Source organism: Gorilla gorilla, chromosome 15 (assembly GCF_029281585.2).
Source record: "Gorilla gorilla gorilla isolate KB3781 chromosome 15, NHGRI_mGorGor1-v2.1_pri, whole genome shotgun sequence".
In the NCBI taxonomy this organism is placed as follows: domain Eukaryota; kingdom Metazoa; phylum Chordata; class Mammalia; order Primates; family Hominidae; genus Gorilla; species Gorilla gorilla.
In genome coordinates, this window is record NC_073239.2 from 109,355,032 (window position 1) to 109,367,837 (window position 12,806).

A 12,806-nucleotide genomic window follows, 5' to 3' on the forward strand; every position below is an offset into this window, starting at 1 on the left:
ATTGCCCCTAAGTCTCCAGAAGGAACCAACCCTGTCGACACTTTGATATTGAATTTCCAGCCTACAGAACTGTGATAAAATACATTTCTGGGCTGGGCACGGTGGCTCACACCTGTAATCCTAGCACTTTGGGAGGCCAAGGCAGGTGGATCATGAGGTCAGGAGTTAAGACACTAGCCTGGCCAATATGGTGAAACCCTGTCTCTACTAAAAATACAAAAATTAGCCGGGCGCAGTGGCATGTGCCTATAGTCCCAGCTACTCGGGAGGTTGAGGCAGAAGAATTGCTTGAACCTGGGGGCAGAGGTTGCAGTGAGCCAAGATCGTGCCACTGCACTCCAGCCTGGTGACAGAGCGAGACTCTGTCTCAAAAAAAAAAAAAAAATTCTGTTGTTTTAAGTATATAATACTTTGTTAAGACAGTCCTAAGAAACTCTATTGTAAAAGCTTCAATATAAGTACCTACTATGTGCCAGGCTTTGATCTGAGTGTTGGAGGTACATCATGATCAACAGCAGTAGCAGCTCATTCTCACAATGTCAAGGTGCATCCCAGGGACCTTTCACAGGCTACTGGCCATATGGTCTAGTTAGACAATGAAGAATTGTTTCTGCAGATGTATCAAACAAGTCAAATGTACTTGCAGCTCAAATTAAGTCTAGAGTCCACCTCTACCAGCTGAGAATACCCACGGTGGGCATGGGCATTTTTTCACGGGGGGCCTGTCCCTGAGTAAATTGGTTTCTGTTCTTGTCATTGGCAACAGTGAGCTGGCTCAGGTGATACTGTGGTCTTGTTTCCTGGGATGCCGAGTGCCTGTTGTCATGAACCTACCTGAGAATGGGTCCTGGCATCAGAGCCCTCACTGCTCCTCAGGCTTCTGTGGTTGAACTCCAGCCTCTGGAGATGAGCTCACCTTCAAGCAGTGGCAGGAACCAGATCTGGCATCATCCCAAAATTTCCTCCAGGGGAGGCACGGTGATGGCTGATGTGTGCTGTGTTCAGGTGCATGAACCAAGGGGCTTGTTACTTGTTCATCCTTGCCATGAACAGTACAACAACGAGAAAAACAGTGGGGAGCTCTTAAAGTTTTTCAGTGATAATATGCTTTCCTTTTCCTAGAGTGCATCAGACGTTCAGTAGGTCTCTCTTCAATGAAGTATAACTTGAGTACAATAAAATACACAGCTTTTTAAGTATAACTACCACTCCAAGCAAGATCTAGGGCATTTTCATCACCCTAGAAAGTTCCTTGTGCCCTTTGCCGATTAGTCCCTCCCCTACCCCCAGTGGTTCTGATTTCTATCACTGACCTTGGTTTTGACTGTGCTTGGGCACCATATAAATGAGATCATACCATTGGTACTCTTCTGTGCTGGATTCTTTCATACACCACGATTTTTTTGTTTTTGTTTTTTTGAGACACAGTTTTACTCTGTCGCCCAGGCTGGAGTGCAGTGGCGTGATATTGACTCACTGAAACCCCCGCCTCCCAGGTTCAAGTGATTCTCATGCTTTAGCCTCCCAAGTAGCTAGGACTGCAGGCACCCACCATCATGCCCGGCTAATTTTTATATTTTTAGTAGAGACAAGGTTTCACCATGTTGGCCAGGGTGGTCTCGAACTCCTGACCTAGGTGACCTGCCTGCCTCTGCCTCCCAAAGTGCTAGAATTACAGACATGAGCCACTGTGCCAGGCCCATACACCATGTTTTAAAACTTCATTCTTTTTTTAAAAAAATAAAGCATAGCAAATTGACTAAAACATTTTTACGATAAAGCATTTGGAAAGGGGCCCTGGAAAGGGCAGCCATTTAGAATTCCTCCATCTGCCATAACCACCATAATGGTTTTGGTATACTTCCATCCAGTTCTTTTCATTTGCTGATTTGTGTGTAGCTGCAAACAAACCACGAGTGATTTCGTGTGTTGCTTTTTTCATTTATGATAAAATTTTTTCCACATCCAGTGTCTTTAACTATCCTTCTGGGTAGTACTCTATCTAAAATGCCCTGTAAGGGCAGGCACTTTTGCCTGTCTTGTTCACAGATGTATTTTCAGAATCTAGAACAGTGCTGGGACCTGATGGGTAACAGTAAATATTTGTGGGAAGACTACAGGAAAGTGTCCAACTCCATAACCATTATCCTATTCCTGGGCCGTCAGTGGCTTCCAGTGCCTCGCTAGTGGAGGTAACAAGCATCTTCACACATATGACTTTCACCCTGATATTTTGAATGTCACCCTTAGAAGAAATTTCACATGAGAAACTGTTATGTCAAAGGGAAGAAACATATTTTTGGCTTTTGTTAGACAGTCAAGTGCTGTTGAGAGCTGGATTATCCAGATTTGAGTTTTGGCTCTGCCACTTACTGGCTGCACCTTGGGCAAATTACTTAACCTTTCTGTGCTCTAGTTTGCCCATGTTTGAAATGGGACTAATGACAGTGTTTCCTGGGCTCATTGTGACCTTGAAATGTAGAAAGTACTTGACATGTAGTAAGCATTGTATGTGTATTGCTATGTATGTTTCATATGTAGAACATTATATCATGCTAAAAAAATGGAAGTTATTTTTCCAAAAAGAAATGGTTTCCCTTAATGATGCCTGTCCTTTCAATAAACTCAGTGGTACTTGTGTTGCCGACTGGTGACTAGCTCAGAGTTTGGTTGTGCAGTACGTAGAAACCTAGGTTCCGAATTTACTTTTATTTTATGTATTCATTTATTGAGACAGGGTCTCACTGTCATCCAGGCTGGAGTGCATTGGTGCCATCACTGCTCACTGCAGCCTTGACTTCCTGGGCTCAAGTGATCCTCCCACCTCAGCGTCCTGAGTTTAGCTCACAGGCATGCACCACCATGCCCAGATAATTTTTGTATTTTTTTAAGAGACAGGCTTTTGCCATGTTGTCCAGTCTGGTCTTGAACTCCTGGACTCAAGCAATCCTCCCACCTCAGCCTCCCAAAGTACTAGGCTTACAGGTGTGAGCTGCCGCACCCAGCCCCTAATTTACTTTATTTCATTTCATTTCATTTCATTTCATTTCGTTTCATTTCATTTCATTTCATTTTTTTTGAGACAGAGTCTCACTTGCTCTGTTGCCCAGGCTGGAGTGCAGTGGCACGATCTCGGCTCACTGCAATGTCTGCCTCCCGGGTTCAAGCAATTCTCCTGTCTCAGCCTCCTGAGTAGCTGGAATTACAGGCAGGCGCGACCATGCCTGGCTAATTTTTGTATTTTTAGTAGAGACGGGGTTTTGCCATGTTGGCCAGGCTGGTCTCGAACTCCTGGACTCAAGCAATCTCCCTGCCTCGGCCTTTCAAAGTGCGGCCTCCTAAAGTGCTGGGATTACAGGTGTGAGCTACCACACCCAGCCTAATTTACTTTAGATATTAAGTATATGCCTTGTCTAGTAGAGGTAAAGACAATACAGGAACAAACAAATTGTCACCACAGCACTCTGAGAACACTTAACCTAGTGCAGGAGAAAGAGAGTAGAGACACAACTAAAGATTGCTGCTAATTGTGGAAATAAACAAAGACCACACAAATGAAAACAACCCAAGATATTTACTCAGAGTTTACTATAGCAAGGGAGTCAGCTGTCATCACTTGCGTTTGGTAAAGACTCAAAGTCAGGCAAGGGAGCGGGGAGGCTTCACAGCAGGGAAGAGAGGGCAGGCTTCAGGTGTGCCCTGGGTGGAGGCTGTTGGCGTGAGGCAGCCAACTGGAAGCAGGGCATTGTGTGCATTGGTTTAAGGAATGTTTTGCCTTCCCAGGGCTGCCATAACAAAGTAGAACACACTGGGTGACCTAAAACAACAGAAATTTATTCTCCCACAGTTCAGGAGGCCAAAAGTCTAATATCAAGGTATCAGCAGGATTGATTCCTCCTGGAGTCTCTGAGAAAATCTGTTCCAGGCCTCTCTCCTGGCTGCCAGGACTCCTTGGCTTGCAGACATACCACTCCAACCTCTGCCTTCATCATCCCATGGCTTGTTCTCAGTATCTCCTCCTTGGCTTGTAGACATACCACTCCAACCTCCCTTGCTCTTGGTATCTCTGTGTGTCTCCTCCTCTTCTTCTAAGACCACCAATCATTAGATTCGGGGTCCCCTGTAATGCAGTGTGACCACATTTCAACTTAACTACCTACCTCTGCAAAGACCTTATGTTAAAGACTGAATCGTGTCTCTCTAAGTTCGTGTGAAGTGATGGTATTTGGAGATAGTGCCTTTAGAGAGGTAATAAAGGTTAAATAAGGTCATAAGAGTAGGGCCCTAATAAAATAGGATTGGAGTCTTAGTCCTTTTAGTGTTGCTATAAAGTAACACCTGAGGCTGCATAATGTATGAAGAAAAAAGGTTTCTTTAGCTAATGATTCTGATGTCTGGGAAAGTTCAAGAGTGGGCATCTGCCTCTGGTGAGGGCTTCAGGCTGTTCTCACTGATGGCAGAAGGTGAAAGGGAGCCAACCTGTGCAGAGATCACATGGTAAGAGAGGAAGCAAAAGAGCGGGAGAAGAGAGATGCTCTGTTTAACAATCAGCTCTGGATGGGCATGGTGGCTGATGTTTATAATCCTAGCACTTTGGAAGACCAAGGTGGGAGGGTTGCTTGAGGCCAGGAGTTTGAGACCAGCCTGGGCATAATAGTGAGACCCCATCTCTACCAAAAAAAAATACCAAAAATATATATAAGCTGGATGTGGGTATGGTGGCACATGCTTGTAGTTCCAGTTACTCAGGAAGATTAGGCAGGAGGATCATTTGAGCCCAGCAGGTCAAGGCTGCAGAGAGCTATGATCATGCCACTGCACTCCAGCCTGGGCGACAGAGCGAGACTCCGTCTCAAAAAAAAACCAAAAACAAAAACAAAAGCAAAAACAAAACCCAGTTCTTGCGGGAACTAATAGAATGAGAAGTCACTCACCACTTGCACCCAGGGCATTAATCTATTCATGAGGGACCTGCCCCCATGACCCAAACACCTCCCATTAGGCACTACCTCCAAGATTGGGGATCACATTCACCATGAGATCAAGAGGGAACAAACATCAAACTATAGCAATTGATGTCTTATAAGAGGAGGAAGAGACACCAGCAGTGTGTGTGCAGAGAAGAGGCTGTGTGAGGACACAGGGAGAAGGTGGCTATTTACAAGCTAGGAAGAGAATCTTCACCAGAAACCAACCCTGCAGGCACTTTGATCTTCCAGCCTCCAGAACTGGGAGAAAGTAAATTTCCATTGTTGATGACATCTAGGCCATGGTATTTTGTTATGACAGCCCCTGCTGACTAATACATCTTATTTCCAAATAAGGTCAATGCTAAGGATTCCGGTGGACATGAGTTATTGGAGGGACACTATTCAACTCACTACAGGGAGCCTATTTGTTTTTCTCTTGTTGTTCTTGAGTTGGAAGCAGGAGAAAACAGTAGAGAAGGTGGTTGTCATTGGCAAAACATGACCATTTTGGGCCAATTGCTGCAGAGGCTGTGGTCTGACATCCCAGGCTAGTTGCTTTGGAGCTGTGGGCCACAGTCCTGTTGTCCTGTATGGACCAGCCATTGTCTGTTCGTATTAATTCGGGCTCTGGCAATTCTGTTGTTAACTAGCTATGATGCTGAACAAAGCACTTGACCTCTCTGGACTTCAGGGTTCTCCTCTTTAAAATGGAGGGGTTACACCTATATGCAGTGGCTCACACCTGTAATCCCAGCACCTTTGGGAGGCTGAGTCAGGCAGATCACTTGAGCCCAGGAGTTCAAGACCAGCTTGGGAAACATAGTGATACCCAGTCTCTACCAAAAAAATACAATAATTAGCTGGGTATGATAGTGCACACCTGTAGTCCCAGCTGCTTGGGAGGATGTGATGTGGGGGATCACCTGAGCCTGGGAGGTTGAGGCTGCAGTGAGCTATTATTGCACCACTGCACTCCAGCCTGGGTGACAGAGCGAGACCCTGTTTCAATCAATCAATCAATCAGTCAATCAATCAATCAATGTAAATGGAGGGTTAAGTGACTCTCAGTGAGGTGGGACAGGATCTTCAGCATCAGGGCAGGGAGAGAGGTGGGGTTGGCAAGGATGAGGTCATAAGTGTGGGGCCCTAAATCAAACAGGATTTGTGTGTCAGTCTGTTTAGTGTTACTAAAAAGGAATACCTGAGGCTGTGTAATAAATAAAGAAGGTTTATATGGCTCATGACTCTGATGTCTGGAAAAGTTCAGGAGTAGATATTTGCATCCGATGAGACCTCAGGCTGCTTTCACTCATGGTGGAAGGTGAAGAGGAGCCAGTGTGTGTGGAGATCACATGGTGAGAGAGGAAGCAAGAGAGACGGGGAGAGGTACCAGGCGCTTTTGAAAACCACCTGAGGAAACATTGCCCTGTGACATTAACAAGTCCACTTCCCTTCCTGGGTGGAGAACAGCTGAACCACATAGTACCTGGGCCCTTGTCCAGCTGTAGAAATTCTATAGTGGTTGCTCCTGGAAAGAACATTCCTGTTGCTGAGTCTTCCAGGCGTATTTTCTTTTTCATGGCACTGAATCTCTTTTGGAATGTACTGAAAGAAAGATAGGATTTTAAACTCCTTCTCATGCTAGTTAAGTCAGTGACTTAATCTAATTATTTTTACTCCTGTTTGGGACACAAGGGTGACGGTAGAAAATCCTAGATGTTCCAACTGTTGCCCATGAAAGGCATAAAATTCTTAGCAAAGTTATTTTAAACTGTACAATTGGGGGGGGGAGTGACAATTTTTTTCTTTTGGTTTCTGGCACTGGGATGGTTTCTAAAACATATACCTTATATAAGTTGAAACAATAAAAATTTGAAGCTATTTAAATTACTTCCCAGCCTTCCAGTCTGGTTTTCATCGTTTCAGAATAAACGTCAAGGCTTAGAAGGTGGGGTTATTTTTAACAAGGGTAAAAAGCAAAGAGAGAGTGGCATGTTTTGAGGCAGTTTTTTTTTTTCCTTTAAAAAAATTCAATTCACAGTTTACATTCCCCAAAGAGAATTGACTAATTGAAAGGTTTAAGAAAAACGAGCAGCTCACAGAAAGCACATCTCTGTCAAAAATGTTCTGCCTGGTAAGACTTGGTGTGCCGCATCCAAGAAGCAGTTTGGGAAGACAGGGGCTGAGGAGGCAGGGCCAGTGCACCGTCTCCTGGGGAGCCATCCAGGCAGAGGTCACACTGGGGACTCCTGAGTTTGTGTCAGAAGGGAGGAGCCCGAAGTACATTCACTCCATAGGCATTTCATGAACACCTACTTCGTGCCAGGTTTGTGCCAGGACCTGGCAGCACAGGCATGACTAGTGTGGCCAGAGTAGAGTGGGCACCATGGGGAAGGTGGCATGAGTGAGGCTGGAAGGGTTGGCAGGGCCAGACCGTGCAGGGCCTTGAAGGCCAAAATGCAGTCTTTGGCATTTATCCTAAGTGTTTGTTGAAAAGCTTGTCTGGCTGCCCTGTGGAAAACAGGAAGGAGCAGATTGAGAGAGGACCTGGGGACACCGGTTACGGGTCAGTGCAGTGGTCCAGCAAGAGAGGATGGCGGCAGAGGGACTCAAGAGCAGATCAGCAATAGGATTGCCAGGGCTTGTGCAGGATTGGCTGAAAAGGAGGTGGGTGTATCAGTGAGTGTTCCCTGCAGGAAATAGAAGCCATGTTTAATATTTTCAACAGAAAGGAATTTAATTCAGGGAATGAGATGCTTACAAAATTACAGGGAAGGCTGAAGGAGCAGCGCTACGGTCTGCATGTTTGTATGTCCCCAGCATTACATGGAAACCTAATTTCCAAGGTGATGTATTAGGAGGCGGGGCCTTTGGAAGTGACTGCGTCATAGAGGTGAAGTCTTCATGGTTGGGCTTAGCGCCCTTATAAAAGAGACCCCAGAGAGCTACCTGGTCCCTTCCACTGTGTGAGGATGCAGAGATAAGGCACCATGTATGAACCAGGACACTGGCCCTCACCAGACACTGAATCTGCCAGTGCCTTCGTCTTGGACCCTCCGGCCTCCAGAACTGTGAGAAATAAATTTCTGTTGTTTTTAAGCTACCCCAGTTTATGATATTTTGTTATAGCGGCCTGAATGAACTGAGACAAGTGGGAAACGGAATGATCAAGTGTTCAGTAACATCCTGTGCAGGAATAAGGAAGGGGACATGATTGCCATGAGAGCCTCTTGACGCTTAGGTCTATGTAAACTTGGTTGCCAGTGGAAATGGCAGCAGGAAGAACACACTGCCTCTTTTCTGCCCTCTGAGTCCCCTAGGTTGGCAGAACCTACTTCACATGCAGAACCCTAGCTGCAAGGGAGCCAGGCTCCTCCGAATGGGAAGTAGGACTGGGCTGTATGATCCTGCAGTGCACAGCCTGCACACCCATATCTAGGGTCCCTGAGGGGAAGGTTCATGGGAGGAAATAGAAAAGGACATTGAGTGCCTATTGGCCTGTCTACCTGTCACAACATATGAGGAAGGAGGCCGTATCAAGGACAATGTCAGGATTTGTTTTATGCAGACCCAGATGGATGGGAGGCCATGCAATGAGGGCAAGTTGAAGGTGTTTATAGGACGGCTGAGGAATGATGTTCAGTTGTCTGCTGGACATGTTAGGTCTTGAGCTCAGAGAAGATTGAAATTTGGGAGCTGGATGTGGAGATTAAAAAGTCAAAGCCAGGGAATGGTCACATGGGCAGAAGAGGGCCCAGGGTGAAGCCCCAAGACCACCAGCATTCAGTTCAGAGTCCCTTGGGGGGAGGGGACCCTCTAGAGGAGACTGAGTTGAGTGAGGAGATGGGAGGCCAAAGAAGCTAAGCAGGAATGTTTCCAAAAGGTGGGATCACCCGACAATATGGACGAATCTTAAACCATTTTGTTAAGTGAAAGAAGCCAGACTAAGAAGGCTACATATTACATGATTCCATTGATATGGTGCTCTGGAAAAGGCAAATATGGGGAAAGGAAACATCAGTGGTATGGCACACCAGATAGGGATGTGTTTCCACTGGCAGTCGAGGTTATAGAGACCTAAGTGTCGAGAGGCTGTCCTGGCAATCGTGCCCACTTTCTTATTTCTGCACAAGATGTTATTGGATTTGATTATTCCATTTCCCATGTGTCTCGGTGCATTCAGGCTCCTATAACAAAATATGGTAAACTGGGCAGCTTAAACAACCAGGAGTAGGGGTGCAGGGAGGGGTGATTACAAAAAGGCAGCACAAGGGAATTTTAGGGGTGATGGAACTATTCTGTCTGAGGTATGGTGGTAGATACACAACTGTAGGTGTTTCTCAAAACCCATTGAACTTCAAACCACGAAGAATGAGTTTTAGTGTATGTGAGATAGATAAATAGATTGATCTGTTCATTTATATACACATACGTTCATTCATATACAAATAGGAAGCAGTCACTTGTATTAAATGTTTCAAGATCAAGGAATGTAAGTGACAGGTTTTCTCTGGATCCATTTAATAATGGCCTAGACCTCTGTATGGGTGAATTCTGGGTTGCAGGCAGAATTGACCTACAAAATCCAATGTATGTTTCAGAGCATGGCCTCTTGGCATGGCCCTTAGAGCTTACAAGAACGGAGGGCCTGCTCCTGGGATGGAGGAGACCTTAGTCCTGAGATGTGCATCTGCTGGGGGTAACATGCTCCAATAAAGAGAGCCTGGTATTAGTTGGGCTCCCAAGCTGGGTTCTTCTCTTATCTGTGCCAGACTGTGTTTGTGTGACTGTAGGTGACTTTAGTCTCTCAGAGCCTCCACTTCCTCTCAATAAAATGAGAATAATGAGTTTCTCAGAATTGACTGGGAGCAGGCTTCAAGCCTTGATGTGGGCATCACCCTCTCCTGGGGCTGGCTGCATGTTCCCCAACAACTCTCCCAGGTCAGTGACCCCTAACTTATTCTACTCTGCACCATCGCAATAAGCTTCTCACTGTCTCTTGGTCGTTTGTTTACTTGTCCTACAGACCAGGCACGTCCGTGACGCTCTGTGCCTAATCCAGTGCCTGGCACATAGTAAATGCTCAAGAAACATGCATCGGTTCACATTCTTTCTGGATCGGGGATTTCCCACCTCAATAACCTTCCACCTTCTGAGTAACTTTGCCTTTCCCCCAAGCCACCCTCTGAGAGGAAGAGCTGCCATATCTGAGGGCGCTCAGGGTCCATCAGGGTCTCATCCAGCCATTCCTAGACAGTCCAGTGGCTACCAAGCGGGTGCTCTGTACATGCTGTTGAATAAATCCATCCATTTTGAGAAGCAGGAGCAATGTTGGTGAAAGTTTGGATCCCTGAACGGGCAGCACTGATTCAGAGCGTCACCGTGGAGCTTTTTGTGTGTAAAGAAAACAGCTCAGGTGTGCCTGGAGGCCTCCAAATGGCGGATTGTAGGGTGCTGAGGGCACTGGAGGTGCTTCTGTCCCCAAGGATTTTGGAGTTTCCCATCCAATGTTCAGGAAGGCAACTGGCAGGAAGGACCTCCTCCAGCTTCCCTGGACCCTGCTCACAGTCAAGGATGGGTGCACGGGAGGGAGGCAGATGCCTGGGGTGTGAGGACACCTGGATGTGTCCAGGACCAAGAGTGATGGAAGCCACTTCTGGGCACCGAGGTCCAAAGGGGAGTGGGGAGCAGCTGGCTTCCCTCCTGTCCCTCCTTTCCCATCACCACATGTCCCCAGGGCAGGGGGGAGCTGGGATCATCCCTGGTTCCTTGAGCCCAGCTCCACCTGCAGATACATCTCTCCCTTCCCTCCTCCCTCCACCTTCAGATTTCTGCAGCTTAAAGGCTTAAGCATGACCTCAAAAGCCGTGTGTATGTTCCCTGCTGATCCCTCCCTCCTCCCTGGTGGGGATTTGAGCAGACAGAGCAGGCTCAGCCCCCTCAGACACACAAGCATCCCGCCCTTGAACGTGGCCCAGTGGATCCTGATCCCAGGAAGCCCATGGGAGGAGAAGGAAGGCTTTCTCAGGAACCTGGGATTACACTGCTCCAGGCTTCAGATTCTCATGTAGCCCAAATCATCTCTTACTTTCTCATTGTCTTGCTCTTTCTCTCTTTCTCCAAGAAGCCTTTGTCTTCTCTTTAGCTTTCATACACCAAGGCTGTGTGTTCTGTGGAGTCGTGGGGACAGAATGGATGTCAAGGAATGAGTCTGTAAGTTAATGATGCTGAGTGACTGGCAGCCTGGCTGAGCTCAGTAGTATCACTTCTTACGGCCCAGGTTCTGCTGTGATCTCCATTCGTAGGTGAGGGAACAGGCCCCAAGGTGTCAGGCAGCTTGCTCAGGTCCCACAGGTCATTAGGAGCAGAGGTACTTCCTGAAATCTAAGTCCATCGGCTGCTAGAGACAGTGCACGGAACAGCTGTGTGGGACATCTGCAGTTCCAAGTTGTTGCTGTCAGTGACAAGGGTGGGAGGCCACAGAGTCCTGGTCTATACCCACCCCCTTCACCATGCCAGTGTCTAGAGGATTTTAATCCTGAACTGTGGAGCAGACTGATCCCAGCTATCAGCAGCCAACTGGGAAGGGTGGGGTGGATATCTGCCTGCTCACAGCCTTTGATGTCCATGCCAGGGCATGCCGCACATAATAAGGATGACTGATTCGTCACCATAGAAGCCATTCGTTCTCCTCCATAGCCCCCCAGCATGCACACAGGGGTGCAAAGCAAGGCGTGAGGCTGAACAAGTAGAAGTAGCAGCAAATTGCCACTGAAGAGACAGAGGGTCAGAGAAGTTTCATGATGTGACCAGGGTCACACAAGCTCATGCGTAGTCAAGCTAGGACTCCAGTCGACAGTGTGGCGTGATTTCCACTTGGCCAGACCGTCTCAGTGTTAGAGGTGGGGCTTAACCTTGGACGAGGAACATCAGGTCCCACTGTGAGTGCTGGCGTAGATGCCTGGGTGCTCTGAGCTGCTTACTTCCCTCTCTGAGCCTCATCTGAAAACAGGAACGTTGATGGCTCTAGTGCCTGCCTTGTGGGTTCAAGATGTACCAGGAAGGTGCGGATGGGTACAGAGGATGGTGGGGCACAGGCAGCCGGGAACTCTGCCAGTGACCACTGTCTTTGCTGGCAAAATTAAGGCCATAGATGCCATTCATTCTCCTCCACAGCCTTCCAGGATACACATGGGTGTGCAGAGCAAGGTGTGAGGCTGAGTAGAAGTCTGTTCCTACCAAGGGCAAAGCCATTTAGAACCAACGCCCCCTCCCTGCTGGAGGTCAGGTGATATGTCCCCAGCAGCAGAAAGATGACATGACATTTTTCTAATTTTCAAAACTTCTCATTTTTCAAACACTTTTAAAGATGTTATTCTAATTCCCAGGATTGGATAAATCAATCAGCTCTCAAAACCCTGGTTTGGAAAATCAGGAAATGTCTCCAATTTTCATGACAGAAATGTCTATTGATCTGCACTGAAATATCCCAGCAGCTGCATTTCTCCTGGAAGTAAGATCTTGGCCTCAACAATGCCGAGTCTCTCCCTATGTAATTCTCCATCTCTGAGCTGACAAACCTTGAAGCCAATCCATGCCCTTGAACCGACAGCAGCAACTCTATTAAAGAAGTTTGATTACAAAAAAAGAGAGAGATGTGAGGGAAGCGAAAGAATCTATTTTTCGTTAAATGCTGCTTGTTTTAAAGTGGGAACATTTTCTGGGTGTCTGGGGAGCTGATGTTTTCTGTGGCTTGCCGAGAGAATCAGATCTGAAAAATCAGAAAAATTTCCATATAAGGGAGAAAGCATCATTTTCAGAGCTTAGGGCCCAATT

General features: G+C 46.9%; 1 protein-coding gene across 2 annotated transcripts in view; it reads left to right on the forward strand.

The window, feature by feature from the left end:
• Nucleotides 1-12,806, forward strand: part of SLC24A4 (solute carrier family 24 member 4) — a 177,941-nt gene that overhangs the window by 97,039 nt on the left and 68,096 nt on the right. The gene's annotated exons all lie outside the window — the stretch shown is intronic.